The sequence below is a fragment of the Ambystoma mexicanum genome, chromosome 11 (genome assembly GCF_040938575.1).
Source record: "Ambystoma mexicanum isolate Mex_15411 chromosome 11, UKY_AmexF1_1, whole genome shotgun sequence".
In the NCBI taxonomy this organism is placed as follows: domain Eukaryota; kingdom Metazoa; phylum Chordata; class Amphibia; order Caudata; family Ambystomatidae; genus Ambystoma; species Ambystoma mexicanum.
In genome coordinates this window covers 984,705,388-984,732,784 of record NC_090934.1, presented here as the reverse complement: position 1 = coordinate 984,732,784, position 27,397 = coordinate 984,705,388, and the positions used below count along the sequence as shown (strand labels likewise).

General features: G+C 49.5%; 1 protein-coding gene across 10 annotated transcripts in view; it reads left to right on the top strand.

Annotated features, from left to right (window-relative positions):
* Nucleotides 1-27,397, top strand: part of NAP1L4 (nucleosome assembly protein 1 like 4) — a 1,556,420-nt gene that overhangs the window by 113,700 nt on the left and 1,415,323 nt on the right. For 6 of the 10 annotated variants that reach the window (XM_069624142.1, XM_069624146.1, XM_069624143.1 and 3 more), the window contains one exon: nucleotides 14,932-15,014. The exons of the other annotated variants lie outside the window; for them this stretch is intronic. The gene's annotated coding sequence lies outside the window, so the exon portion shown is untranslated. The remainder of the gene's footprint in view (nucleotides 1-14,931; nucleotides 15,015-27,397) is intronic. 10 annotated transcript variants of the gene reach the window in all.

Here is a 27,397-nt window from a genome sequence, read left to right as displayed (position 1 = left end):
CGTAGACTGTTGGAGGTGGTCTCCCTAATGCTGTAGTCATTGGACAGGACTTGTTTGAAGCCTATATGTGACATCTAGACACATCAGAATGAGGTGGATGACTAGGTTAAAGTTATGCGAATAGGTTAAAGTTATTAAAGTTCAAGACAAAGCACTTTCCCACCATGTTCATGCCTGGAGGACCGTCATGAAAGATTAGTGGGTTTTTTCAATGATCTTCAAGGATTTTTGTGTGCTCCCATCCCTGTTGCTCCCATTTCCCACCCCCTACCCCCTCAGCAGATTGCAGCTCCATCTTTACTATAAGAAATTTGGAAATCTCTTGCTGCCAAAGATGTTCCCCAGCAGACGGGCAAGGGTTTCTACTCTAGCCTTTTCACAGTGCCCAAGTGAACCAAGCTGTCCTGTGCACTATATTAGACCTGTCGGATTTCAGTCTGCAGTTACCCAACAACAAATTCAAGATGATCACACCGGGCCCGATCCAACCTACTTGTCCTCAGAGACACTGGATCTGTGCAGTTGATCTAAAGGATATCTACTGACACATACCAATTTGGCAACCTCATCGGAAATTTCAACTTTTTACGATTGGAAATGATCATTTGCGGTACCCACTCCTAACCTTTGGCCTGAACTCTGATCCAAGAGTGTTAACAAAAATGTTGACAGCCATCACAGACTTCCTCAGGCTCCAAGACATCTGTATAGCTGACCTCTGAGATCTCATTGCCTGTGTCTGGCAGAATATCAACTGAAGATTCTTCAGAGCTGCTTGATCATCCAGTTTGTAAACTGTCCAAAGCCATCTTTGAGTCTTTCAAACCCTGAGCTTCATAGCCTTTCCCTGGAATATGTCTCGGGCAAGCATGTTCCTTACCACCGAGTGAATATCGACATACTGGAAACTTGTGCCTTATTTCTCAACTCCACACACAGGAGTGCTTTGTGGTTTCAGAGAATAACAATACTTTTGACCTTATGATTTAGTTGTGCACCTTGCCATACTGAAGATGCACAGGACCCAAATGGCCCTGAGGCACAACCCTGGTCACAACTGACGGCCCACAGTCTCCTCTAGTCCGTTATGGGGGACAGGAGACCAGACCGTTTATGGTGGTCCAATCTCGGGAATCTGTTAAGGAGGGACTCCCTTCATGGATCATCCCCACGTCACTAGAACGACAAATTCTTTCCTCTTGCCTACAACTTTATCTGTGGTCCCCTATGGTAAGGAAGTCTTCCTTCAATATCTTGGCGATGTCTGCCATATGCCTTGCCCTGAAAGCGTTTCAGCTACAAATTCTAAACAGGAAAGTGCACATTCGTACGGACAACACAATGTCAATGTTCTGTATCAACAAGTAGGGGTGCACAATACCTCGGCTTAAAAGCACACGTGCCCCTCCCTTTGCACACGCCCACACCGAAAGCACACCCCTAAATTTTGCCTTTTTGCCTGCAAGATCAGCACAGTTTTAGAGATGATCTTGACTGACTTTCCACAGTTCGGTTGGTTTAATGTTTTTTTTTTTTTGTGGAACGTGTTTAATTAAAGCATGCTAAATAAGCTGAAGTTCTGAGTCAATTGGTAAAAACAAGTGACTGTCTTGCGGTTTTGTCGTGTGCGCACATGTTGGAAACATTTGCAAAAATATGGATGTTTTAGGTGGCGATTTACTTTGCTTTCTGGTACCCTTTGTTTCATTTAGTGCGCAGAAAAAGCTAAAGCCTTAGTACCCAGCAGCCCCCTTACCCTGTGGGAATTGGAGCAAGGCACAGAGCGAGCGCAGACTTCCCTGACAGTGGGAGCCCATTTGGATAGCTTGCTCCGCTTCGGAGGCACCATACCTGGGTCTGCAGACAGCAATCCCTGGGCGAGGCGAAGTCGAGCAGCAGAGCGTCAGCCTCCCCTCTGGGTAGTGTCCGGAGGCTCTCGGGAGTGGCCGACGATCCAGTAGAAATCGCGCACTTGATCATCCATCAACGCAGAGCCGGTAAAGAGCAAGCAGAGGAAGTTGTGGCTTTGGCTCTCTGATCTCACCAGGGCCAGCAGGCAGACCTTTACTGGGGCCTTTGCTGTATGCATTATGTCGCCCACGCTTTAAGGTACTGACAGAGCGGCATTGTTGTGCCTGCCTGGTGATGCTGGCACCAAAGAGGCTGGAGTGGTGGATAGTGAGTGTGGGAGAGTAGACTCTGCAAGCCAGCACCCGTTGTGGAAAAAAGATTCTCAACCTGCCACTAACATATCCTACACCTATTTCAGTCCATACTGAAGGAAATGGCATCAACGATGCAAGAACTGAAGGGCTCTTTTCAGGAATTGGCTCACAACATGCAGCAGAATGAAGCTAAACTGGGGAGGTGGAATCTGCCTTCTGTGACCAGGCAAACTCCCAGGACCAGTTGGAACAGAGGATGCGGCGCTTGAGGCCTATAGGCAATCTGCGGACGAGTCAGGAGGATAACGAAAAACAGGTCCTGCAGAAGTAACATCCGTATCGGAGGGATACCAAGGGAAATAAGTCCAGGGGTTGTTTCAAGACCTACTTGGTGATGCGGACGCAGACCTTGTACTCGACCGCACGCACAGAGTGTATTTTCAAAGACGGAATCTCCCCCTCGAGGTCTTAACAAGAGTCCACTTCTTTAAAACCAAAGACCTTATTTTGCAGAAGTCCAGGGAACAACACAGTCTGTAATATAGGGATCCTCCCTCCAATTGTATTTATTTAATTTATTTAGGACACGCTGGGACAAAGCCCTTGGGCATGGAAGCGCGGACAAGACAAATGGTTAACAAAAAAGAGGTGTTGTCAAGCATTAGTTTGCATCGTTTTACTGTGATTTTCCCATAGCTGAAATGTGCAAAGGAGAAAAGACTGTCATTTTTTCGGAAACAAAACATTGTTTCTCCAGCATGGGGTCTGGCATGGATTCACATGCTCATGAATATTCCCCGTCGTCAGGCTGGGAATCCTCGGTAAAGAAAAAACCAGTATCAGTTTCGTTTCTGATCTGTCTTTCGTAGTAGTAACCAATCACTGGTCTCTGCGTCATACTGACCACAGCCAATGACTGCCCTCTACCTAAGCACCGCCTCTGGCAGCCATCTTCAGATTTTTACCGCACGTTCATGTGTTGGGATCCTCGTGCTATTGCTCTCGAGCGTTAGTGCTATTTTTTCACGTTTTTTCTCAAAAACTTTGTTTTTTCGGTCAAAAGAGCCTCAAGCTCCACCGACTCTCCATCCGATCAACGGGGACCCGTGTCGGATTCGTCTGCGCCCCTCAAGGATTTCGTGGAGCTACGCTTTTGGAGGACTTCAGAAGTTTCTCAGGCCCGGACATGGCCCAGGAGAAGGGAAGCTCGACGCCCGGAAAGCTGTTCAGGATCTGCCCTGGATGCCAGCTCCAGAACGTCTTTAAGGAGGACGAACACTCCTTTTGTCTCTACTGCCTGCATGAGGACAAGACGCACGTGGAGAAGGACTGTGCATTTTGCGGCAACATGTTGGAGCGGACCATGAAGGACCGCCATCAACGTCTCGCCAACTGGCTGGAAGGGAAGAGCCCGTCAGGCGAGAAGAAGAGGAAGAAATCCGAGCGGTCTTCTAAGACCTTTGAGGACGCCCCGGCGATGGGGGTCCAACACAAGGCCAAGCACCGCGAGTCCGCTGGCACCGGGAGCGCCGAACGGTCGGGCTCTACGGGCGCCAGGCAGGGCGCACCCTCCCCGGCACCTTCAGCCACGAGCCAACGCTCTGGGTCGGGTAAGAGGAAGGGCGAGCACCCGGCGAAGCTCCTGGAGAGGCCCCGGTCGAGCTCGAAGGCCCCATCGGAGGGGGAGCGAGGCAGTGTCCCCCCCCCCCTCAAGGATAAGGCGGTGAGCGCACCTAAGGTGGTGAAGGCCTTAATCCATCCGGCCAAGCCCTCTATCGATACTGTCGCGGCGGCCCTGGCTCAGCCTGTGGTGGCGACCTCGGGGCTCAGAGTCTCCCTGCCACCTCGGAGGGAGTCCTCTTTTGTGCCCATCGATAGGACCCCCTTGAAATCCCCCGTGGGGAAGAAAAAGGGGGGGCAGGGTGTCGTCGTAGATTCGGCCTCAACCTCGGAGGAGGAGCTGGTCGAAGTCTTAAGCCACGGCCTCGGCGTGGAAGAAGACCGGCCCGTCGGGATGGATCCCGACGCAGGTGACGACGACATCGTCGAGGGTACCGACGGGGGCCCCTGATCGCCTGTCGGATTCCCCTCTGCCAGCGCCGCGAGACACCTCGGCGGCCATTTTGTTGGCTATACAGTCCTTCTGCTCAGAGATAAGGACGAGACTCCCGTCGGGAGACCCGGAACCGGGACCTTCTGGGGTTCCCCCTACCAAGAAAAGAAGGATCCACCCTCCTCCTCCTTTTCAGCCGTCGCGCCCCTTCCAGCCCTCCTCCCCGTCCACCCGAGGGGATGATACGGGGACTGACACGGCAGCGACGGGTACGGACGAGGTATACGACGAGGATGTACCGTCGTCGCCTCCCACCAGGGCTTCTCGCCCGACGAGATTGGATCGTTCCACTCCATGATCGCCAGGGCATCCGAGCTTTTCCAACTCTGCCCTGAGGAGAAGGAGGAAGGTTTCCTTTATCAGCGGCGCGAGGCCAAGAGGAAGACGGTCCTCGCAGTGCCTCTATTGGACGACATTTGGGATGAGGGCCTCACCCTCCTCAAGAACCCTTCCACGACGCCAGCTAGAAGAGACCGGTACGAGAAAAAGTACCGGGTCCCGGACACGGCCCCCCTGTGCCTCCGGGCGCAGCCTACCCCGGACTCCGTCGTCTCCGCGGCGGCCAGGAAAAGCGGGGGGGGTTGCGGCCTCCACATCGACTTCCCCACCGAACGGCGAGGGAAAGAAATTGGACGCTGTGGGACGCAGAGTCATCTCGTCTGCAGCGACGACGATTAAAGCTGCCAACGCCTTGGCTATCGTGGCCCGCTACGACAGGGAGCTCTGGTACAAACTGGCTCCCCTGCTGGACTTCTTGCCGGACGACAAGAGGGCAGAGGCCCTGGAGATCCTGCAGGAAGGTGAGGTGGCTTCGGACCACGCCATTACCGTTGCGACGGACATCGCCGACACTGGGTTCTGCCAGTTGGGCAACGGCGTTTGCCTTAGGCGGCGTGGATGGCTCAAGGCCACGGACTTCCGTCAAGACCTTCAGACCAGAGTCCTGGACATGCCCTTCGATGGGAACAACCTGTTTGGGAAAACAGTGGACGATTCCCTTCAGGCCATTAAAGCGGACACCGAGACGGCCCGGGCCCTTGGAGTTCTGCAACAACGACGGACGCCCTTTCGGAGCAGCGGAGGCAAGGGCGCCTCCAAAGGTTCCGGCGGCGGTTTCTCCTCCTACCGTCAAGCGGCCCGCTCGTCGTCTCAGGAGGCCTACAGAGGACGAGGCAAGTCTGGCGGACCCCGCCGTCGTCGCCAAGGACAAGGCGGCAAAGCCTCGTCGAAGCAGGATTGAACCGGCCGTGGGGTCGGGCCCCCACCTAAGCACCCCGGTGGGAGGCCGGCTGGCGAGCTTCGTCAGCGTGTGGGAGTCCATCTCCACCGACCGTTGGGTGCTGGACGCCTTGGCCCGGGGCCACGCGCTTGAGTTTCAAAGAAAGTGTCCGCGCGTCCCCCCCGTGGCCAGGAAAGAACTTCACGTCCCTCAACTTCTCCTGGAGGTAAAGGCGATGCTCAGGAAGGGCGCCATCGAACTCGTCCCAAAGAGGCTTCGGGGCTCCGGAGTTTACTCGAGATACTTCCTCGTGAAATAGAAGACGGGGGGATGGCGCCCCATCCTGGACCTGCGACGTCTGAACAAGTTCATCAAGGCGCAAAAGTTCCAGATGGTCACCCTCCAGCACGTCCTGGGTCAGCTGGAGGAGGAAGGAGACTTCCTGTCGTCGTTGGATTTGGAGGATGCCTACTTCCATATTCCCATCCTGAAGGGGCACCGAAAATTCCTCAGGTTTGTGGTCCAAGGGCGTCATTACCAGTTCAAAGCCCTCCCCTTCGGACTACGGTCGGCACCCAGGGTGTTCACCAAGTGCCTCGCACCGGTGGCGGCGCAGCTGCGCCGCAAAGGGATCCACGTCTACCCCTACCTGGACGACTGGCTCATCCGAGCCAAGACAAGGGAGCTCGCCGTGGTTCACACGGCAAGGACCGTCCAATTTCTCAGGGACCTCGGATTCTCCGTGAACTACGCCAAATCCCACCTGGTACCCGCGCAGGACGCTCTGTTTCTGGGAGCGAGGCTCAACACAGTGTCCCTTCTGGCCTCCCCGTCGGAGGAGAGGACCAGGACCATCCTGGGCAAGGTGCAGCGGATGTTGGTGGCCTACGCGGCCAAGGTGAGGTCCGTCAAGTCCCTCCTCGGAATGATGTCTTCCTGCATCTACCTCATTCCCATGTGCAGGCTCCGGATGCGCCCGTTGCAGGAGTTCCTGGACGCGCGCTGGATCCAAACGACGGGCAGCTTCGAGGAAAGGATCACACTCGACGAGAGTTTCCGACGAGCGATCCGGTGGTGGGGCACCCGCGCGCATCTGACGGCGGGCATGGACTTCCAGACCCCAGCCCACCAGGAGACAGTGACCAAGGATGCCTCCCTGGAAGGGTGGGGAGCGCACACCGAAAATCTGCACGCAAGAGGCCTTTGGCTCCCGACGGAGAAATCCTTACATATCAACGTCCTGGAGCTCCGTGCAGTGTTTTGGGCCCTCAGGTCCTTCCTTCCGTCCCTCAAGGGCAAGGTGGTGAGGATCTTCACCGACAACACCACCACCATGTTTTACATCAGGAAACAGGGCGGAACCAGGTCCCCAGCACTGTCCAAAGAGGCGCAGGACCTGTGGCATTGGGCAGTCGCCCAAAGGATGTTTCTGGTGCCGTTTCATCTGGCAGGGATAAAAAACACCATCGCCGACTCACTCAGCAGGGAGCTGCGCTCGTGCCACGAGTGGGAACTACGGCAGGATCTAGTGGATCGCCTCTTCCGACGGTGGGGCACACCCCAGATTGAACTGTTCGCGACAGCGACGAACTCCAAGTGCCGGAGGTTCGCCAGCAGGTTTCCCCAGGCGAGGAGCATGGGCGATGCTTTCTCGTTCCCCTGGGAGGGCCTGTTTCTATGCGCGTTCCCTCCATTGCCATTGCTGATCCGGCTCATCAACCAGCTCAAGAGGTCACGGTGCAGGATGATCCTCGTCGCACCTGCGTGGCCGAGGCAGATATGGTTCCCGGACCTTCTGGACTTGTCAGCGTCCCCGCCAATCAAGCTGCCGGTGGACGCGGATCTACTCTCCAGGGAAGGAGGCGCCATCCTCCACCACGACCCGAAATCGCTGAACTTGCAGGCCTGGCTCCTGCAGCGCTAGAGTTTGGAGGATACGACATACCGGCCAACTGCAGAGAGGTTCTTGCAAAGGCCAGGGCGTCCTCGACTCTTAAATGCTATGGACACAAATGGAAGAGGTTTTCTGTCTGGTGCCACGCACAGAAGATTTACCCTCTACGGATTACGGCTCCCCAAGTACTGCCGTACCTGCTGACGCTGGCCAAAGCTGGACTGGCACACGCGTCCATCAAGATTCATCTTGCTGCGATCTCCCGATACACCAGAACCACGGGCCGGTCGTCCCTGTGGTCTCATCGTCTGGTGAAAGAGTTCATGAAGGGACTGTTCAGATCGTTCCCGCCGGTGAAGGTGCCGGCCCCGGCGTGGGAGCTCAACGTGGTGCTGACCAAGCTCATGGGACCTCCGTTCGAGCCTCTGCACTCGGCCCCGTTGAAGTTTCTGTCGTGGAAAACAGCGTTTCTTGTGGCCATCACCTCCGCACGACGGGTGGGAGAGATCCAGGCCCTTTCCTGCAAGGCCCCGTACTTGACTTTTCACGACACGAGGGTAGTGCTCAGGACGCACCCCTCCTTCATGCCCAAGGTACCGTCGGACTTCCATCTCAACGAATCCTTGGTGTTGCCTGTGTTCTTCCCGTCGCCTTCGTCGCCGGCTGAGAGGACGTTGCACTCGCTGGATGTGGCTAGAGCGCTGAAGTTCTACGTGGACCGCACAAAGTGTTTTCGGAAGACGTCACAACTCTTTGTGAACTTTGGACCTGTCAATCAGGGGAAGGCTCTCTCGAAGGCTTCCATTTCCAGATGGCTCTCCGGCTGTATCATGTACTGTCATCGGTTGGCAAACCGACCGCTGCCTGGCCGTCCGAGAGCCCATTCCACCAGAGCGATCGCAGCTACCACGGCGTTCCTTTCTGGTGTGCCCCTGCTGGACATAGCAGGGCTGCTACGTGGAGGTTGACGCACACCTTCACGAAATTCTACTGCGTCGGATCGGGATTCCAGGGAGGAGTCCAGGGTCGGCCAAGCAGTGCTGCGCAACCTGTTCGCCTGAGGTGAGCCTGGTGAGGAGGTAAGATGTTTGATGTAATGCTTAATGTTGAGCCTTTGCCACTTCCCGTGGTTGTGCATGTGTGTACTGCTATGTATTCTTTATTCATGAGCATGTGAATCCATGCCAGACCCCATGCTGGAGAAGGAACAAGTTACTTACCTGTAACTGTTGTTCTCCAGCATGGGTCTGGCATGGATTCACATGCGAACCCTCCCGCCTACCCCTCTGCGGCTCTTCACTTGGTCATACTGCCACTTCACGTGCTCCCAAATCTGAAGATGGCTGCCAGAGGCGGTGCTTAGGTAGAGGGCAGTCATTGGCTGTGGTCAGTATGACGCAGAGACCAGTGATTGGTTACTACTACGAAAGACAGATCAGAAACGAAACTGATACTGGTTTTTTCTTTACCGAGGATTCCCAGCCTGACGACGGGGAATATTCATGAGCATGTGAATCCATGCCAGACCCATGCTGGAGAACAACAGTTACAGGTAAGTAACTTGTTCCTTTCTCTCCCCCAAACATTTCATAATATCCCCTAGCCCCCGACCCCCCCCCCCACCTTACTTACCTGTGGGCAGCTCCTTGTGTGCCGCCGTCTCCAGAACCCATCTGCTATGCCAGTTCCCTTCACTTCGTGCATGGGAACCAGCACAGCAGTGTCCACTTTTTCCTTTGTTTTTTTTCTTTTTAAACTTTAATGAGACAGGAGCGTTTTGTATGGCATATTTGGTTGAATCTTTAGACTATGAGGTTTTAGTAGAGCCTAAATTCGGGCTAATATCCGCTTATTAAGCGCTAGTCTATTCAGCAACATCCATCTGCGAATATGGTTTTATGTGGTGCTGATTGTTAGTCATTCGAATAGTTACTTGTAAGCGGGATAAGACACTGGATGTCATCTGCATAGTTTAAGTGAATTATTACCTTTAAATCCAGCGTTTCGAACAGGGGCAAGGTGAAAATGTTAATGTGTGACATACATGATCCCCCGTGGAACACCACAGGAAAGCACAAAGCCTTCAGCAATTGCCTCCTCACTGTACACCTTGGATGTTCGATCAGACAGAGGACATAACCCAACTTGCGTCTTCTTAGGAGAAAGCTGCAGATCTTGAAGCCTGGTTACTAGTGTGGCATGATCACCCAGATCAAATGCTGCAGTTGGGTCCAGAAGCATCAGAAGGGAATTATGCCCTTTATGAAGATGTTGCAGGATTCGTTTTTGAGCCCAGCAGAGGGGAATCGGTGCTGTGATGACTACTGAACCCTGTCTGTTTAGGGCCCAAGATGTTACACTGGTCCAAAAAAGCTTGGATTTGTTGATTAGCAATTGTATCCAAAATATTCCAGGATCTATCCAAAGGGATGATTGTAAGGTGCAGGCTCATGAGGCCATTGACCAACTGGTTAGAGGAGAAGTTTGATACAGGTTGGGTTATCCATTCCAAATAATGTTCGAACAGGATTGGGGTCCAACACCAATTTGCATCCCTCCATGCGGCTATGGAATTTCTCAAGATACGGAAGCAGTCATACATTTGCCTGAAGTGAGATCTCAGGAGGCCCAACCTACCTCTTGTTCCCAAGTGCGCTCTAGGAAAAGCGGGAGGGGGAACCGGCAGAGGCCCTCACTTGAAAGAAGAGAGGCGCAAGGACTCAGTGGCTTGCACATGAGTGCCCTCGCTTGGCTGGGTGAAGATTGAACTCAGAAAGCTGACCGACAGAGATGTTTAACACCCCAGACTTGTTGAGAATTACAGCTGCAGATATTACCCAGCTTGACTTAAGCCGTTTGGTTTGCGACTGAATGCAATCATAAGGGCACTGGGAGTAAGAGCCATTTATAATGCGCCTGTGCACAAGTGTGTCTAGGCATGACAAGACAAGGAAGGGAAAGACCGAAGGAGGAAAAAACATTACTAGGCCTTGTGTCATTCAGATCACGCAAGAATAAAATGCTCTTATCAGGCGGTTTGACCTGATGTTTTCCCCACACAGGGTCGTTAAATTGTTTTCTTCTTTTTTCTTTAAGTACGGTGTAGTGCATTGGGGGACTTATGGGATGAGATTACTTGGATTGGGGAACAGGGAGAGTGGAGTGGGGAATAAGAGGACACAATGGCATTCGAAACCTGCCTGGGGAATAGGAGTAGTATTGACTTCTAGGGATGACTGTTGGGGAAAGTTATATCCTTGAATTTTCAGGGGTTGTATTCACCAAGGAAAAGGAAAAGCATTTTGTCTAAATTGGTGGGCCTTAAGGCTAACATAGCCCTGGTCCAAGAAACCCACCTCTTGCAGCGAGACTGGTCGCAACTATGCTCCCGCTGGTTTCCCCATCAATACTTAGATGCTTTGTCCCAGAAGAAAAAGGCAGGCGTCACAATTTTAATAGCCAGCTCACTCCGTTTTGAACAGGGTAGGGTTGTGAAGGATGCCCAGGGTAGGTACATTTCGCTGACTATACAATTCGCGGGTAGGGGTCTCCCATTGGTGTCTGTGTATGAGCCTAATCAACACCTGGACCAGTTTTAGGCTCTGCTATTCCTGCATATTACGCAGTTCCAAAGTGGGAGCTCATGGTAGGGGCAATATTTTGATGTTGTATTAGAGGGTGGAGTGGACAAGTCTATCCCATTCACCTCGGCTGAAGCACCAAGAACGATCGCCCTGAAGACTTCTATGAGGGATACGCACTTGGTAGACATATGGAGGCATATTCACCCTCAGCAGTGGGACTACACGCATTTCTCACAGCTACTGTAGAATTGACTTGTTTTTGGTATTTCGGTCCATGCTCTCAGGGATATGCTTAAGCAACATAGAGATTGCATTGTTCTCTGACCACTCCCCTGTCACCTTGCAACTGGATAATTATGGACTGGGTGGTAGGAAGTCCATGGGGTGGAAGATGCGCCATCATTACTGAAATCACCCAATATTTTCAGGAGAATTATACGGAGGGGCGTCTCGGCAGGAGTGTGGGAGGCTCTTAAGCTTACACTGAGCGGGGAGATAATCAGTCTGGCTTCGGCACGGAGAAAGTTCCTTACAGCCCAGCATGATCAAGCTGAGGAGAGTACAGGAGAGGGAATCTCGGCACAAGCGGGATGGTGCTAGAAAAACCTACTGACAGTTGCAGGTAGCAAGGTGGAACTAAAAGGACTATGGCAGATGATATCTCCCATAAACTGCTTAAACAAAACACTTTTACTATATTACATCAAACGAACTCCAAGCCTAAAGGATTAGTACCACAATTGGGGGGCTGAGGGATGCATGCAGCCTGTTGCATGGCGGAGAGCCTGCTAAAAGTGACACATTGTTACAATAATATACAGAATTGTTTGCAGCGGATTCCCTTAGTGGCCCACAGCAGGATGTATTCTTTCAGGAGGCCCGCCTCCCGCGCATAACCTTGGACCACAAACAAAGGCTGGACAGTCTCATCACAGCAGAGGTGGTTGCTCAGGCCATTCGTTCTCTCCCCAGTAACATAGCCACAGGCCCCGATGGGTTCACAGCCCTTTTTTATAAAAGGTTTTCTGAAGTTTTCTCACCCTGCATGGCATAAGTGTTTATATTTCTTTTGTTGAAACTTGGTCCATTACACCATCTATGGGTGGAAGTCAACACTAATGTTGATTAATAAACAAGGCAGAGACACCACGCTCTGCTCCTCTTTTCAGCCAATAGCAATCCTGAACTATGATGCCCATATATTTTTGAAAGTTTTGGCCCTGCGTCTAGCTGCAGTGCTGCCTGGTGTGGTGGCAGTGGATCAAACCGGGTTTGTTCTAGGATGGCAGGTGTTCAGTAATATGACGCACGGTGGACATCTTGGCCTGGGCACTGAAACATAAACTGGCAATGGTTTTACTTTCGATCACCTCGGAGAAAGCGTTTGATCGCGTAGATTGGACATACTTATCTAAGGTATTGGCTGAGTTTGGGTACAGTCCACGTTTCCTTAGTGCTTGCAAACTTTGTTCTCCCCTCTACCCGAATCAAGTTGAATGGGGTCCTTTCGAGCCTGATGCATCTGCGCAGGGGCTCCCGGCAGGGATGCCTGCTCTACCCGCACCTGCTCTACCTGCTCCTATTTGCCTTAGCTATAGAAACCTTCGCCTGTCTGGTGCGTTCTTCTGGAGATATCCCTGGGGTAGATCTACTGGGCTATCCTCATATGTTGGCGCTTTACGCCAATAACCATCTCTTTTTATATGTGGGATTCCCAGCTATTGTTGCCCCATATCGTCTCACTACTAGAAAGATTCCATGGGGTCTTGAGCTTAAAGATTAATTACACAAAATCGCTGATACTTAACATATCGGAATCACCAGCAACGGTTGAATTATTGAAGTCAAATGTTCCGTTATCCTGGGCCTCTCACTGCCAGACATAGCTGGGTGTCCGTTTAACAGCGAAATATACCGACTTGTACACGTCCAATATATTACCATTCTTTGCTGGAGCCAAACATGACCTGATGCAGTGGGGTACCTTTTGAAATCTCCTGGCATGAAGGATATCGGCGGTCCAGATGTCCCTATTGCCGCGGTTATTGTACACCTTCCAAGCTTTACGTGTGTGTGTTTTAGTGGCGCCTAACATCAAGAGCCATCTCTGTGCTGCCCAAATAGCGGTCATTCTAGAAAGCCAGGCGGCTGCACACAGCCCAAAGCAATGGGTAGACCTAGGGCAGAATGCCTTGGGGACCCTCCTAGATAGCTGGTGCTGGCTCTCTCCGAGGGCGCATAGAGTGGGAGAGGGGGGAACTTCCAACATCTAGGGCCACAATGGAGTATTGGGCTAAAGCTGCGCTGCGCTATGACACAAATACTTTTCCCTCTCCCATGACGGGTGGTATCGCGGAAATGGTGAATGCCCCCCGGTGTTGAGTATGGGCCATTTGCTTAGGTGGTCGAAGGGAGGTTTACACAGGCCCGGGCAGCTGTTTAGAGACAATCGCCTTCTCACATTTGTCCACTGCAAGCACGCCTTTATGGATAAATTGAGCTACGTCACTGGGTGACTCTGGCGAATGTGTCTGCTCAGGGGAAGAGAGACATGACCCACTTTCAGGATGTATTCATAAGCGATCGCCCAGGGGCTAGACTTGCATCCTTATACAAAGTGCTGAACGCCAGCAGGTCCATGGCCCCCCATGGATACATGTCAAAGTGAGAAGAGGATATAGGACATCCCATAGATAATTTGACGAGGTACAACATCTGGACAAGGGCGGGCAAGTCATCCCACCCCCCCCCCCCGATGCTGGAGGTGTGGGATGTCCCCAGGCTCCTTTTTCCAAATGTGGTGGGTCTGTCCTCAGATTGAGGGGTTCTGGAGGGAAGTGGTGGCTCAGATTAAGGAAATCTGTTGGATGGAGTTGGAAATGGATCCCTTGGTGCTGCTTCTAGGGAACGAGGACTCGCAGGGTCATTACAAACTGGGAGCGAAGAGCTCTAAGCTGATCACCCAGATATGAAGGAGTGGTGGGCACGGGTGTGGTATGTGGCTGCCATGAGTAAAATAGATGGGGCAATGCAGGAGCGAATGACACAATTTTTAATGGATTGGCGCCCGAGTAATCCGTTTTATAAGTAGTCATGATAACCCCCAGAGCCATCATAAAACGCATGAGATGGCATTTACGTTTATATAAGTTACCTTCCGAGATTTGGATCGTAAGCCGGCATTAATGACACACTGCACTATGCACCTGAAATTGTACTTGCATTGGCTCATATCTGTTCAGTATTTGTTTTTCTATTTGAATTTTATTTTTATAACGTGGCTCAATGTTTATTTACTAAATTGTACCGAATGTGCTGGGAAAGCCTCTAACAGAGACATCTCGGAAACGAGGACATGTTCTTTTCCCCTATTTATGGAAGAATAGGTTGTAACAATTTTTGGTACAAGGAAATCTGTGTTTTAATTAAGTTTAAATGGCAAAAAATAGAAGCACCAAGATGCCAGCTATTGGTTTGTATTGTGGAGGGTACTTGTGTATGAATCCAAGGATGAGTTATGTGTTGTGGTGAGGGTGAGGGGGTATGCATGATACCAGATAGGTTTTGTGGAGGTAGAGAGGCTGGAAGCCAAGTCTGAGTCTTGAGTTGTTAGGGATGGTAAGGCAGGTCATCGGGTATGGCTCTTGCATATGTGACCATGTTCCCCATTTTGTTTCAGTTGCTTCTGAAACCTTGTTTTTCTCCAGTCCGCATCTCCAAAATAGAATGGGCATTTTGGTATATAAAGTAGTCTGTGGAAGATTGGGAGGCATGACACCTGGTACACTCTTTTGCCAGCCATGCTGGTGTTTGGCTTTTAGAGTTAAAACATGCCCCCAACTTCCCCTATCTATATCCCAAAACTCCCTTTGCCTTTGGAATATTGAAAGCTGTGGAATTTCAGGATTGCTAGAAAGCAAACATGGTATAATTCTCGCTGCATGTTCTCTCTGCAGGTTCCCAGGAAATCCTGGAATTAGAAAGATTCTGAACTTCAAACATTGCACAACTGGGCTTTGCGTGACCAGTTCACTAGAAGGTAAGCATGTCACAGATAGTGGAATTGTTGTTGCTTTTCTGTACCTAGTACATTGTGTGGGACTACTCTGAACGGTATAGCCTTGTAGGTGGTGTATAGCCCTGCAAGATGGTGGCTATCGGGGCCCAGAGCAGTGTTTTGAGTCCTAAACGGGACCAGGTTCGCTTTCAAAGTTTGCAACATTCAAAAGACTTGGCTTAATGCAAGGTGTGCATTTAGGCCGGCACAAAGGACCGTCTGTGGCCTGTCCCCGGGAGGCCTTTCGAGCCGTCCATACTGTTCACTACCCAACTCCCTCCACAACCTGCACACTTAGTATTGATGAAGGGCTCTGGTTGACGTTTGAAGAGGAGTCTGGTTGTTTCTTCTCTGGTACCTTCGTTATTATTGTATGAGTCTGTGGCATGTTAACGTCTGTAAAAAGATCTTTCATTTCTCCGTACTGTGGCATATGGGTGCCTGGTGGCTCCGCTTGTTATCTGATATTCCCCTACGACCCTAATGACTGGGCTTAGGGGATCTTGGAATCTTGAGGGTCTAGTTACCTATTGGGTGCAGCCAAGTAAGTTATGTTGACTGTTCAGATTTACCTTTGCTGGTTTTATTGACTGATTTAGTGCTTTGCTTGCTACACATTGTGCACACAGACTTTAGTTTGTATTATATTGTTGGGATTTCTAGAACCTTGGACTAGAAAAGTATATTTTAAGAGCTGAATTTTCAATTGTGGGTATCCTGAAGTGTGTGAGTAGCTATTCTTTCATTCAGGCCTCACCAGTTTGCCTGAACTTAAGGCCAAAACCTGCCCCCTTTCCCAGAAGGCAAAAAGCAAGGCGGGGTCGCCTGTGAATTCCATCGTGGCATTTGATTTTAAACAGGCTCTTGTGGCGATGAATAGTGATTTGCAGAGGTTAGATTAGCTTCTTGTTCGTATCCACGCTCCCATAGGACTAAATCAACTCTGTTAATTTCTAGCGTTATTACAGAATCGATGGGTATGTCACTGGGTACCAGCAATGGGTCACAATTAGGACACATTTTCTACAGTGGGTGTGAAGTCCACTGATGTCTCTTCGGCAGTAATATAGATTGACCAGTTTCCAGACCGTATCCCAAATCCACTGCTCAAGTAACTTGCAACAGCAAGTCTGATTATATATTATAGCATCTTTTGAGAAGCTTCCCATTTAAAAAAAAGATTGATACATTTCATAGCATTAGCGCATCCACTTCAAAGGGAGAGCACATTGATTTGCCATCATGTTTGTAAGCACATTGACAACACAGTGTGATGCTAATTGATGTATGAGTTTAACAAATGATACACATTTTAAGTTGTTTGTTTGGAAATTGGAAAATAGTCTTGATAGGTTTTTCAATTTGAAGGATCTATTGGCTGGCTTATTCTACAGCATTTCAAATATTTTGCAACTGATTGGGTCTTCAATAACTGTCAAACCTGTACATACTGATCCTTTAGTTAGGTCTTCAGCAATGTCTGTTACAGGGAGGCACAGCTGGAGACAAACATATAGTGGGTTGATATTGGACTTGGGGTGGAGTTGAGTAACCTCTCAGTCTGTGACAAGAGGAAACGTTCTTCTCACAATATCATAATGTTCCACTAAGATGGCGACACCCACAATATCACTTTAGATACTTTGTGATGCATTTCCTTTAAAGTTATCCCGGCTTTCATCCTGTGTACTTCAATCCTAAAGCATGTTCCACAGCCTAATTCCAGCAATGTTAAAGAATCCATAATCTCACTAATGAACAAAGCTTTTTTCGGCAGGCCTCCACAAGGGGCAGGTCGTTTATGCAACGCATGACTTGGTCATGGATATTGGAGTCCCTTGGCTATACTGTTGCACCGAAAGTATTAGTTCCATTTAGAAATCCCCTGTTTGGTGAGAAAGCTATTAGGTTTGGGTTTTGCTTACTTTGATGTCCCTATTGAAATGGTGCTGTTTTTCATTTTTATTTGTTAACATTCTCCTCTAGTTCACAACTAAAGGTCCCCCATAATCCAATCTATCACATATCGGGTATGGTGTGTATCTTAACTGTTTCTCACGTCTTTCAGTGCCTGGTAATCCTGATTCCAGAATGTATTGTCAAGTGCCATGCTCGTATGGAATTACCAATCTGGACGTAATGTTGTTTCGATAAGGTAACCCGACTACAGATTGGGGGTGGGGTTTTAGGTTCTCCATCCAGAGGTCAAGACTCTTAACCTTCACGCTTGGTATCTAAAAGGTTGCGGTATAAAGATTGGGACCTCCCAGATGACGTGATGGATGGTGTTGCTTTCAGCCAGACGGCCTGCAACAAAATCCCTGTACCGTTGCCGTAAATTCTGCGACTGGTGCAGAGGGCAGAGGTCACAATGTGGATCCTTTTCAGTGCTCCATTCCTATGGTTTTGTCTTTTTTGCTTTCTTTGGGCTGCAGGGGCCTTCAAGTAGGTACCATTAAGGGTTATCTTATTCTATATTTAAGCGCTCTTCTGAAGAATGTTCTTACTTTAAGATTCCTTTGTTTTCTCAATTTCTTAAAGGACTGACTAATGTGTTCCCGCCATCCCCTTTCCAGGTGCCGGTTTGGGATTTAAATTTGGTTTTGAAATTTTTCATGGGTGCTCCGTTTGAACATTTGCATGCTTTTCCTTTGAGATTATTGTCCTTCAAGACAGAGTTCTTGGTTGTGGTTACTTCTGCTCGCAGAGTGAGTTAATTGCAGGCCCTTTCCTCTAAACCACCCTTTGTGTTCCACAAGGACAGGTTTGTACTGCGGGTACATCCGTCCTTTCTACCTAAGGCAGTATCCGACTTTCATTTGAGTCAGAAGGTGGTTCTTCCATCTTTCTACCCGCCTCCTCATCCTGGTAAGGAAGAGGTGCGACTCCATCGGTTGGATCCTAGGCGAGCTCTGAGCTTTTACATTTCTAGGATGTCCAGGGTCACAGTGGACGATCAACGCTTTGTAGGATATGCTGGACACTGATTGGGCCAGGCTGTTACCAAACGGACCTTGTGCAGGTGGATTATCCTTACCATTACGGAGTGTTACCGATTGGCGGGTAAGGACCCTCCTGAAGGGTTGCTAGGTCATTCCACTAGGGGCGTGACTACTTCTACCGCCCTCCAGCGGGGGATTCCTATTAGGAATATTTGTGATGCAGCCACATGGGCTTCAATCACACCTTTGTTAAAAATTACTCCCTCGATACAATCCATGGTCAGGAAATGGCCTTTGGGAAGGAGGTTCTTTATTCCGCAATCTGATTGGTATTCTAAATTCTTTTCCCTCCTCCATTTACTGGTACTGCTTTTGGGAGTCTGTCAAAGATGTGTAATACGTTGGAGGACACAATCCATTCAAAGAACAAGTTACTTACCAACTGGTAACTTTCTTTCGACTGGATGTTCCTCCAACGTATTCCACATCGCCCTCCCAGCCTGCTCCTCTGGAGAATTTCATATGCGATTGTAGCTTACGTTTCTGCAAGGCTATGTGCAGTCAAGCAGGCATGAGACTGGTGCCATACGTTCTGAGGGAAAAATCTTAAACTGAGGCTACGGGCGCTGTGCGTCCTATTTATAACATCCGGTGACGTTGCCCTCGACGGAGGCCTTCGAGGGACCTCGACCCGACGTAATCGACGCAGGACGCCCTCTGCTGAAAAAGTTTCCGGAGTGCACAGCTGTGGACATTACATGTCAAAGATGTGGAATACGTTGGAGGAACAGCCAGTCGAAAGAACGTTACCAGTTGGTAAGTAACTTGTTTGTCTCTAACAGAAGTGATCTCTCTGGTGTAGTGCTGCGTGGTCGGATCGCTAGTTTATCCTGGAATATAGCAAGCATACTAGCCAAGATGGTTCATCCTGATTAGCGCTTTTCATTTCAGGTTTTGATCTTTTATTACAGAAGGCTGTTTGCCACTCCCATTTTTGACAGGATGGGCATTTCTTTTTACACCAATCTGACCCTCAAAGGCCGGCCAAACGGAGGACCTGACCCCCGTCTTTTGACCTCTATTAAAGCAGAGTTCAGTTTGAGTGCAGCTTCTACCGCGCATTTCCTTCTGCTTGGTGTTTCGAAGGGATTGTGTCCTCCGACGTATTCCTCATCTTAGATATCTCCTCCAGCTCTGCTGGCCGCGGAAAATTTTTTTCTCTAGAGGGCGCTGTGTGTCGACATCCTCCGAGTCGATGTCCCTCGACAGCCGCCGTGTCGACGTCATCCTGCCTATAAAGGCCGCGCGCAGCGTCCGTTGCTCAGTTCCGTTTTTCCGCGCTTACTCAGTGCCTCGGAATACCGTTGCTCAGTTCTTAGTCAGATTAATCCTATTTACCTCGAGTCATTCGATCCGTACTCGATGGCTTCCTCGTTGGAACCGACAACTCCTCGATCCGGCTTCAAAAAATGCTGAGATTGTGGGAAAAAGATGTCGTTGACTGACCCTCAGAGTTTGTCTGTGGCGTTTGGGAGCTGAACACCATTGTTCGGAATGCGAGGACTGTATGTCCATGACAGCTAAGGCCCTGAAGGAGCGTAGGGGGAAGCTGGAGAAAGGTAAGACTTTTAAAGCTTCTTCTTCGTCGACGAAGTCGAGACACTCGTTTCCTCGTCACCATTCGCGCTCCAGGTCTCGGAGTGGGTCTCATCACTCCTCGAGATCGAAGCACTCGAAGAGGAGACCTCGAAGATCCCCTTCTCCGTCTTCCTCTTCCTCTTCCTCTGTTTCGCCAAAAAGAATCCCTTGCCCCACGAAACATAGTTCCCGGGCTGAATGGGAGGAATTCCGCAAAAATATGATGAGCGTCTTCGAGAAAGTGGCCTCGACCCCCTCGAAGACTGCCGAGAGCGATGCTCTGGTCGAAAGACCCGAAGGTCAAAAACGCCGCGAGTCGCAGTACCTGGCGAAGGAAACCTCTCGAGTGCGTCTCGAACCCTCGAGTAGGATTATGACCTCCAAACCTTCCTCGAAGGTTCCGTCGACGAGGGTTCCGTCGACGCCGAGGTCGATGTCTTCGACGCCGTTGTCGAAGGGACCTTCGACACACGGGTCTGTCGACTCGACGCCAGCTTCGACACCGGCGAAAAAAAAAGTCACGGTTACGACACACCCAGTGACTATCCCCAGGTCCTCGACGTCGATGGCTTCGAGATTGTCGAGTAGAATTCCAATTCTGTCGAGGTCCTCGAGGCCTCCGCCTTTGTTTTTGACGCCACGCTCGAAGCCTTCGACGACATCGACGTTTTCGAGACCGATAATGACAAGTTCGGCACCCTCTGCCTTGGAAATGGGATTTACTCCTTTTATGAGTTCAGAACAATTGAGAACTATGTCCTCAATTTTGGAAGAGGGTGAATTGTCTGAACAGGAAGACACATTTGAGTTGCAGGGACCTGTAACCCCAATTAGAGAGGAATTTTCCTCTGAAGAACTCAGGTTAAAGGATCTTCATGATTCCTTACATGAGGCAAGTGGGTTAGACACTTCCCCTGAGGTGGAGTTTGCTAGGCCAGACCCGGGGGAGCATGCTGAAACCCCCTATAGAGCCTTAATGGCCAGGATCACAGAGTTCATGGGGTGGTCTGCACCTTCACAATCTTTCCAACAAGATGACCTCACAGATATTCTTGACAAAGGCCCACAGGAGGATCCTGTGGTGCCTTTCCATAAAGCTCTTCAGACGAAGATCATGACAAACTGGGAAACCCCAGATGTAGTACCAGCAGTAAATAAAAAACTGTCTACAAAGTACAGGGTATCTTCTACAGACCCGGAGTTTTTGTCTAAACACCCATCCCCAGAAAGTCTGGTGGTACAGGCAGCATCCTCTACCGATGTCAAGACGGCTTATCCTACCGTCCCACAGGACAGGGACGATAAAAAATATGATGCTATGGCAAAGAAAGTCTTTTCAGCATGTAGCATGGCGTTAAAATCTGTTAATGCCACTTGCACCCTTGTTAGGTTCAGCCATACACTTTGGGAGTGTGCTTCTACAGCGGCTGACTGCATCCCGGATGGAGAGGAAAGGGATGCGTTCCTGAATATTATACAGGACAGTAAAGACGCTATGTGCGAATCCCTCCAGACGGGCATTGATTCGGCTGACGGTATCAGCAGAGCAATGGCGGCAAGTACATCAACCAGGAGATTCGCTTGGTTGAGAAAGTCTGGTTTTGCCCCAGATGTGCAAGCCAGGCTCTTGAACATGCCATTCGATGGCTCTTCTTTGTTCGGGAAAAAGGCGGATGACAGTTTAGAGAAACTGCAAACTTCAAAAGCAGCAGCAAAATCCCTAGGAGCTGCAATCCGTCAGACTCCTTTTCGTCCCACAGGAACTTCTGCGAGGGGCAAGTCCTTTCGCTTCTACTCCGCATTCGGAAGAGGTAGAGGACGACCGGCTCAAAGGGGACAAAGAAGAACTACCCGAGGTGGACGGGGTAGATATTCAAAAGCCGCAGCAACAGCAGGTGCCTCTTTACCATCGGCATCTGCATCAGCCGCCCCAAAACCACTCTGAGGACTTCCCTCACAGGACACCTGTAGGAGGCAGGTTGACTCAACATCTGGCGGTATGGCAGGCTATCACGTCAGATGCTTGGGCAATGGAAACAGTTGCCCAAGGTTACTGCCTGCCTTTCCTACGTATACCTCAGTCATCCACCGGGGATCAGCTCTCAGAAAGCTCCAGATCCGCTCCTCTTGCAGGAAATTTTGGACCTACTAGAGAAAGGTGCCATAGAACCGGTACCTGTAGCGGAGAGGAACAAGGGCTGGCACTCCCCTTACTTTCTCATTCCAAAGAAAGACGGAGGACTGAGACCCATCTTGGACTTGCGAGAATTGAACAAATTCCTCAGAAAAGACAAATTCAAGATGGTCACTCTTTCTCAGATCCTCCAGGCCCTTCAGTTCCAGGACTGGTTGGTATCTCTGGACCTTCAGGACGCTTATTTCCATGTGCCTATCCATCTCAAACACAGGAAATACCTGAGGTTCGCAATTGGCAACTCTCACTATCAATTTCGAGTGCTGCCATTTGGGCTGACCTCCGCCCCGAGAGTCTTCACCAAGTTAATGTCGGTAGTGGCTGCAAGTCTAAGGAGGGAAAGGATTCACGTCTACCCCTACCTGGACGATTGGTTGATCAGGGCTGTTTCTCCGGAACAAGCTCAGATCCAGCTAAATCACGTGTGCCACTTCCTTCACAGACTGGGCTTCTCCCTCAATTTAAAGAAGTCACAAATGATACCATCGCAGAGACTCCAGTTCATAGGAGCGATCCTGGACACTTCCCTGGGAAAAGCCTCGCCACCAGAGGTGAGGGCTCAAGATATTCTACAGATGGTTACCAAGTTCCAACATGCCCAACGTCTCCCAGCCTTCGACTTTTTGAGGTTGCTAGGCCTCATGGCATCCTGCATTTTCCTAGTGCCAGAGGCTCGCCTGAGAATGAGATCCCTCCAGTGGGCACTGAGGACTCAGTGGTCACAATTCTCAGGGAGAATGACAGATCTTCTTCAGGTTCCCGGCAGGGTGGCTCGAGACCTTCAGTGGTGGGCCTGTCAGGAGAACATTCTGAAAGGAGAACAGTTTTGGCAACCCTGGCCGGAGATAACAGTAGTCACGGATGCCTCGCTCACGGGGTGGGGAGCCCACGCCAACGACTTGACCATCAGCGGTCGTTGGTCTCCATCGGAGTCCAGACTACACATCAACCTGTTAGAGCTGAGAGCCATCAGACTTGCGCTGAAGGCGTTCCTGCCAGCTGTACAAGGGAAGAACGTCCTGATAATGACGGACAACACGGTGGCCATGCATTACCTCAACAAAAGAGGAGGCGTAGGATCACTACCCCTGTGCAGAGAGGCGATGCAGCTCTGGTTTTGGGCAATTCAAGAAGGAATCTCTCTATCGGCAGTTCACCTAGCCGGAGAGAAGAACTTGACAGCGGACGCTCTGAGCAGGCAGAACACAGTCTCCCACGAGTGGGAGCTAGCTCAGGAAGTCCTTCAAGAGATCTTCGCCCTTTGGGGAACCCCTCAGGTGGATCTGTTCGCCACCAGCCTAAAAAGGAAATGCGACCTGTTCTGCTCAAGGGAATTTCCCCCGAGAGGAGCTCTGGGAGACGCGTTCTTAGTGGACTGGGAGTTTCCGCTTCTGTACGCGTTCCCACCGGTCCCTGTCATTCCTCAAATGATCAGGAGGTTGAGAAGATTCCGGCGAACCATGATCCTAATTGCCCCGGATTGGGCCAGGAGAATGTGGTACCCAGACCTTCTAGACTTTTCCATCTGCCCTCCAATTCGACTTCCACTTAGAGAGAACCTACTCTCACAGAAGGGAGGTCAGGTTCACCATCCAGACATCAAAACCCTCAACCTTCACGCTTGGCTTCTGAAAGGCTGAGGTACAAGGATTGGGACCTCCCTGATGATGTTATGGAGGTGTTGCTTTCGGCAAGGAGGCCAGCAACAAAGTCTTTATACCGCTGCCGTTGGAACAGATTTTGCAGCTGGTGTAGAGAACAGAATATCTACCCTTTTTCATGTGGTACACCAATGGTTTTGTCCTTCCTACTATATTTGGCAAATTCAGGCCTTCAAGTTGGCACCATTGAGGGCTATCTCGCAGCGCTATCTATCTTTAAGCGTACTGCGGAAGAACCATCCTATTTCAAATTACCCTTGGTAATACAGTTTCTAAAGGGGTTAACCAATGTTTATCCCCCAAGACCATTCCAAGTTCCCCTATGGGATTTAAACTTAGTACTAACTTTCCTGATGGGTACACCTTTCGAACCTCTCCATTCTTGTTCGTTAAGATTCCTTGCCCTTAAAACTGTTTTATTAATAGCACTTACATCTGCTAGAAGGGTGAGCGAATTACAAGCTCTTTCTTGTAAACCCCCTCTCACAATATTTCACAAAGACAAAGTTGTCCTGCAAGTGAAGCCTAATTTCCTCCCAAAGGTGGTTTCTGAATTCCATATCACTCAGAAGATTACCCTACCATCTTTCTATCCTCCTCCTCACCCGGGGAAAGAGGAAGAGAGGTTACACAGGCTAGACCCTAGGAGGGCCTTAAGTTTTTACATCAGTAGACTAGCCAGGATAAGACAGGCAGACCAGCTGTTTGTAGGTTACACAGGTCACAAGCTGGGGTTACCAATAACTAAGCAGACCATTTCCAGATGGATCATTCTAGCCATTCTGGAATGTTATAAACTGGCAGGGAAAGAGCCCCCTCAAAACCTTAGGGCTCATTCGACCAGAGGTATTGCAGCTTCATCGGCCCTCAAAAGAGGCGTGCCGGTTAAAGACATATGTGCGGCTGCTACATGGTCGTCTGTCCATACCTTTACACGTTTTTACAATTTGGATTCCTCCTCCAGTCAAGAGACTAGGTTTGGAAGGGCTGTACTGCATTCTATTCATCAATAGAAGACAGCGTGAAGTCAGTACTCCCTCCTCCGATAATAGAATACTGCTATGGGAGCCTATCTAAGATGAGGAATACGTCGGAGGACACAATCCCTTCGAAGAACAAGTTACTTCTTACCTTGTAACATTCTTTCGACGGGATGTTCCTCCGACGTATTCCTCATCGACCCTCCCATCCATCCCCGCAGTTCTACTTCCCTTGCTGTTGCAGCTTACGCTCCTTCAGGGTGATTAGTTTAGTCCAGAAAGTATTATTGTGGGCTACTAAACGGAACTGAGCAACGGACCCTGCGCGCGGCCTTTATAGGCAGGATGACGTCGACACAGCAGCTGTCGAGGGACATAGACTCGGAGGACGTTGACGCGCAGCGCCCTCTAGAGAGAGAAAATTTTCCGAGGCCAGCTGAGCTGGAAGGAGATATCTAAGATGAGGAATACGTCGGCGGAACATCCCGTCGAAAGAACGTTACAAGGTAAGAAGTAACTTGTTCTTCTAGGGCAAAGGTTTTCTGGGATGTTTTGCTTGAGATTTTCAACAATTGTGGGGGATGGCTTAAGTTGCCTCGCCACCTTTATCGGAGGTGGAGTCTGTTCTTACTTATTTGTCAAAGGTGGAATGGTAAAATCTTGGATCAAGGCAATGTTTTATTATGTGAGGCAATGTCCTTACATGTCTTGGTAGCAATTTGTGCAATGAATAGTGGGATTTAAATGAATTTACCTAACATTTGTTGTCAGCACTTAATCCCTGCATCGCCACCTGCTGGCTGCACTTCTTAATTTTTTCGTTGTTTTGATCCTATATCTTGCACTTACTCCTCCTCCCACTCCCCTGGCACTTTTCCCTTCCCTCTCCCCCACTCTTGTGTGATCTCAATGTCACTTGACCTAGTAAGATCGTTGTCTTGCCCCACCCTTGCCTCGTTGCTCCTTGAAACAGTTGCCTATAGGTGCGCTATAAATGTCATATCATATATCATAACTTGATTTCTAGGGTATACCTGAAATACGCTCTGATTTTAGCTTTATCAGTTAACGCAGTAGGAAACTATGTGATGTATTAATTTAAAACATTTAGTCCTTTTGTAACTGGTTGTGCCAGCGCAGATGTATCGGCAAGTGGCACTTTTCTCAGAAAGCCTGATTGACTGTTTTATCATCTGCGTTGGTGTGAATGGTTGCATGTTGTTGTGACCTTAAAGTGATCATTATCCACGTATTTTGATATTTTCTTCAGGTATAAACAAACTGAAAGAGCAATTAAATGTAGGTATTTCCCAGTCGACTTCATGTTGACCCCATGCTTAAGAGGGACCACATTGAATCTCTTGTTAGTTGAAACGCTGATCCTTAGTTGCAGTTTCCCATTTAGGTCTGTCTTTCTACTGATACCAATGATGTCTCATATATTGTGATGTTCTCTTCACTATCGGCAAGTAAGCCTAGGAGACCTGTCCCCCTGAAGGTATCTTTTGGTTTGATTATGTCTGTAGTCATTTAAACTCGCACAAGCCACCTATTGAGCCACTCAATGCAGGACCAAACTGTTTCTAGAATGAACTTCCAACATATTTTGACTTTTAGTGACACTAGGATATTTTGCAGATTTATTGCCTCATGCTCTGAAGCGAACCACTTCAATGATGCCTCAATTGGCAATATAGTGGGTCAAGAGTATCCTAATCATTATTGGGGTCTTTACCAACGTCCACAGGACCCCCCTACTCCCAATCAAAAACCTACCTTGCTTTGAGCTTGCATGCTGAAAATCTATACCCATCAGAAAATCTGAACATTACTATTGGGTATTTTATAGGTACACATTAAAGAATATTACCCGTAGGGCCTGGAAACCCGTATTATTCAGGCCGCTGCTCCTTTACGAGCTAATGCACAACTAGGCCACTGGCAGTTATTGCATACACATTGCTGCCAGCCCACATACTAAAGTGTAGCATCTGCAGAGGGTGATGGTGGTAGTGCTTAAAGTCACTTCAGTTGCTACTAAAGCCGACAATTTCCCGTGTAGTTCCTTTTCCAGCCTGTGCACAAAACCCTTGGGAGATCTTTCCAAGTTTTTGCTTTTTTTATTCGAAGGTAGAAAATGTATTTATTTTAATCGAAAATAGGAATTTCTGGCTTCCAGACTGACATGACTCTTAGCTGCACTTAGTGGCAGCTACTGCGAGCCTTTCTGGCTAGTAGTGAAGGAAGGGTGTCGCCCTTTTTTAAATTGTTCACCATATGCCTCTGGAAGAAACTGGCCAGGAGGTACTCCATCATTCTGCCTCAGTGTTATGCCTGTGAATATCCTCCAGGGCCAGGCCTGATGGATGGGAGAGGCTCCTAGCCTACCTTCACAAGCCCAAAGTTAAGAAAACTGACAAGGCTTCTAAGGAGAAAAAGTGCAGAGAGAAATGAACAACGCCTGGCTATGAAGAACAAACCCAGGTCAGAGTGCTGTGGCTGGGGGGATGGGGTCTGGTGACCAAGACTACCCTTGAAACCTTCAATGGGTTAAAAAAAAGGCAGCTGTTAACCCTTCTTTGGGGTGGGGCAGGGGTTTAGGCATCTGAAGCGACCACCATTTCTACCACTATCGCTGGCTGCAGAAACTACACTAACAGCGAGTGAGCAGTTACTGATTTTGACTGCATGATCAATGGATGAGTTGCGGTTTAATTGACTGCTCCAGCAATTACCATTGTTGGAGGTGCCGTCATCGCTGATGAGATTTTAGTCTCCCTCGTAGTATGTGCGCTGGGATCGGACTGGTAGTCAAGAGATTTCAGTCTTTTATGGACCAGGTTCTCACACATAGCAGGATCTTGGCATATTTTGGGTTTCCAGTGCATTGCTCATTGTTGTCTGAGGTACCATTGTCCCTCTTTTTCTCCCTGAAGAAGGTGCCAGAGGG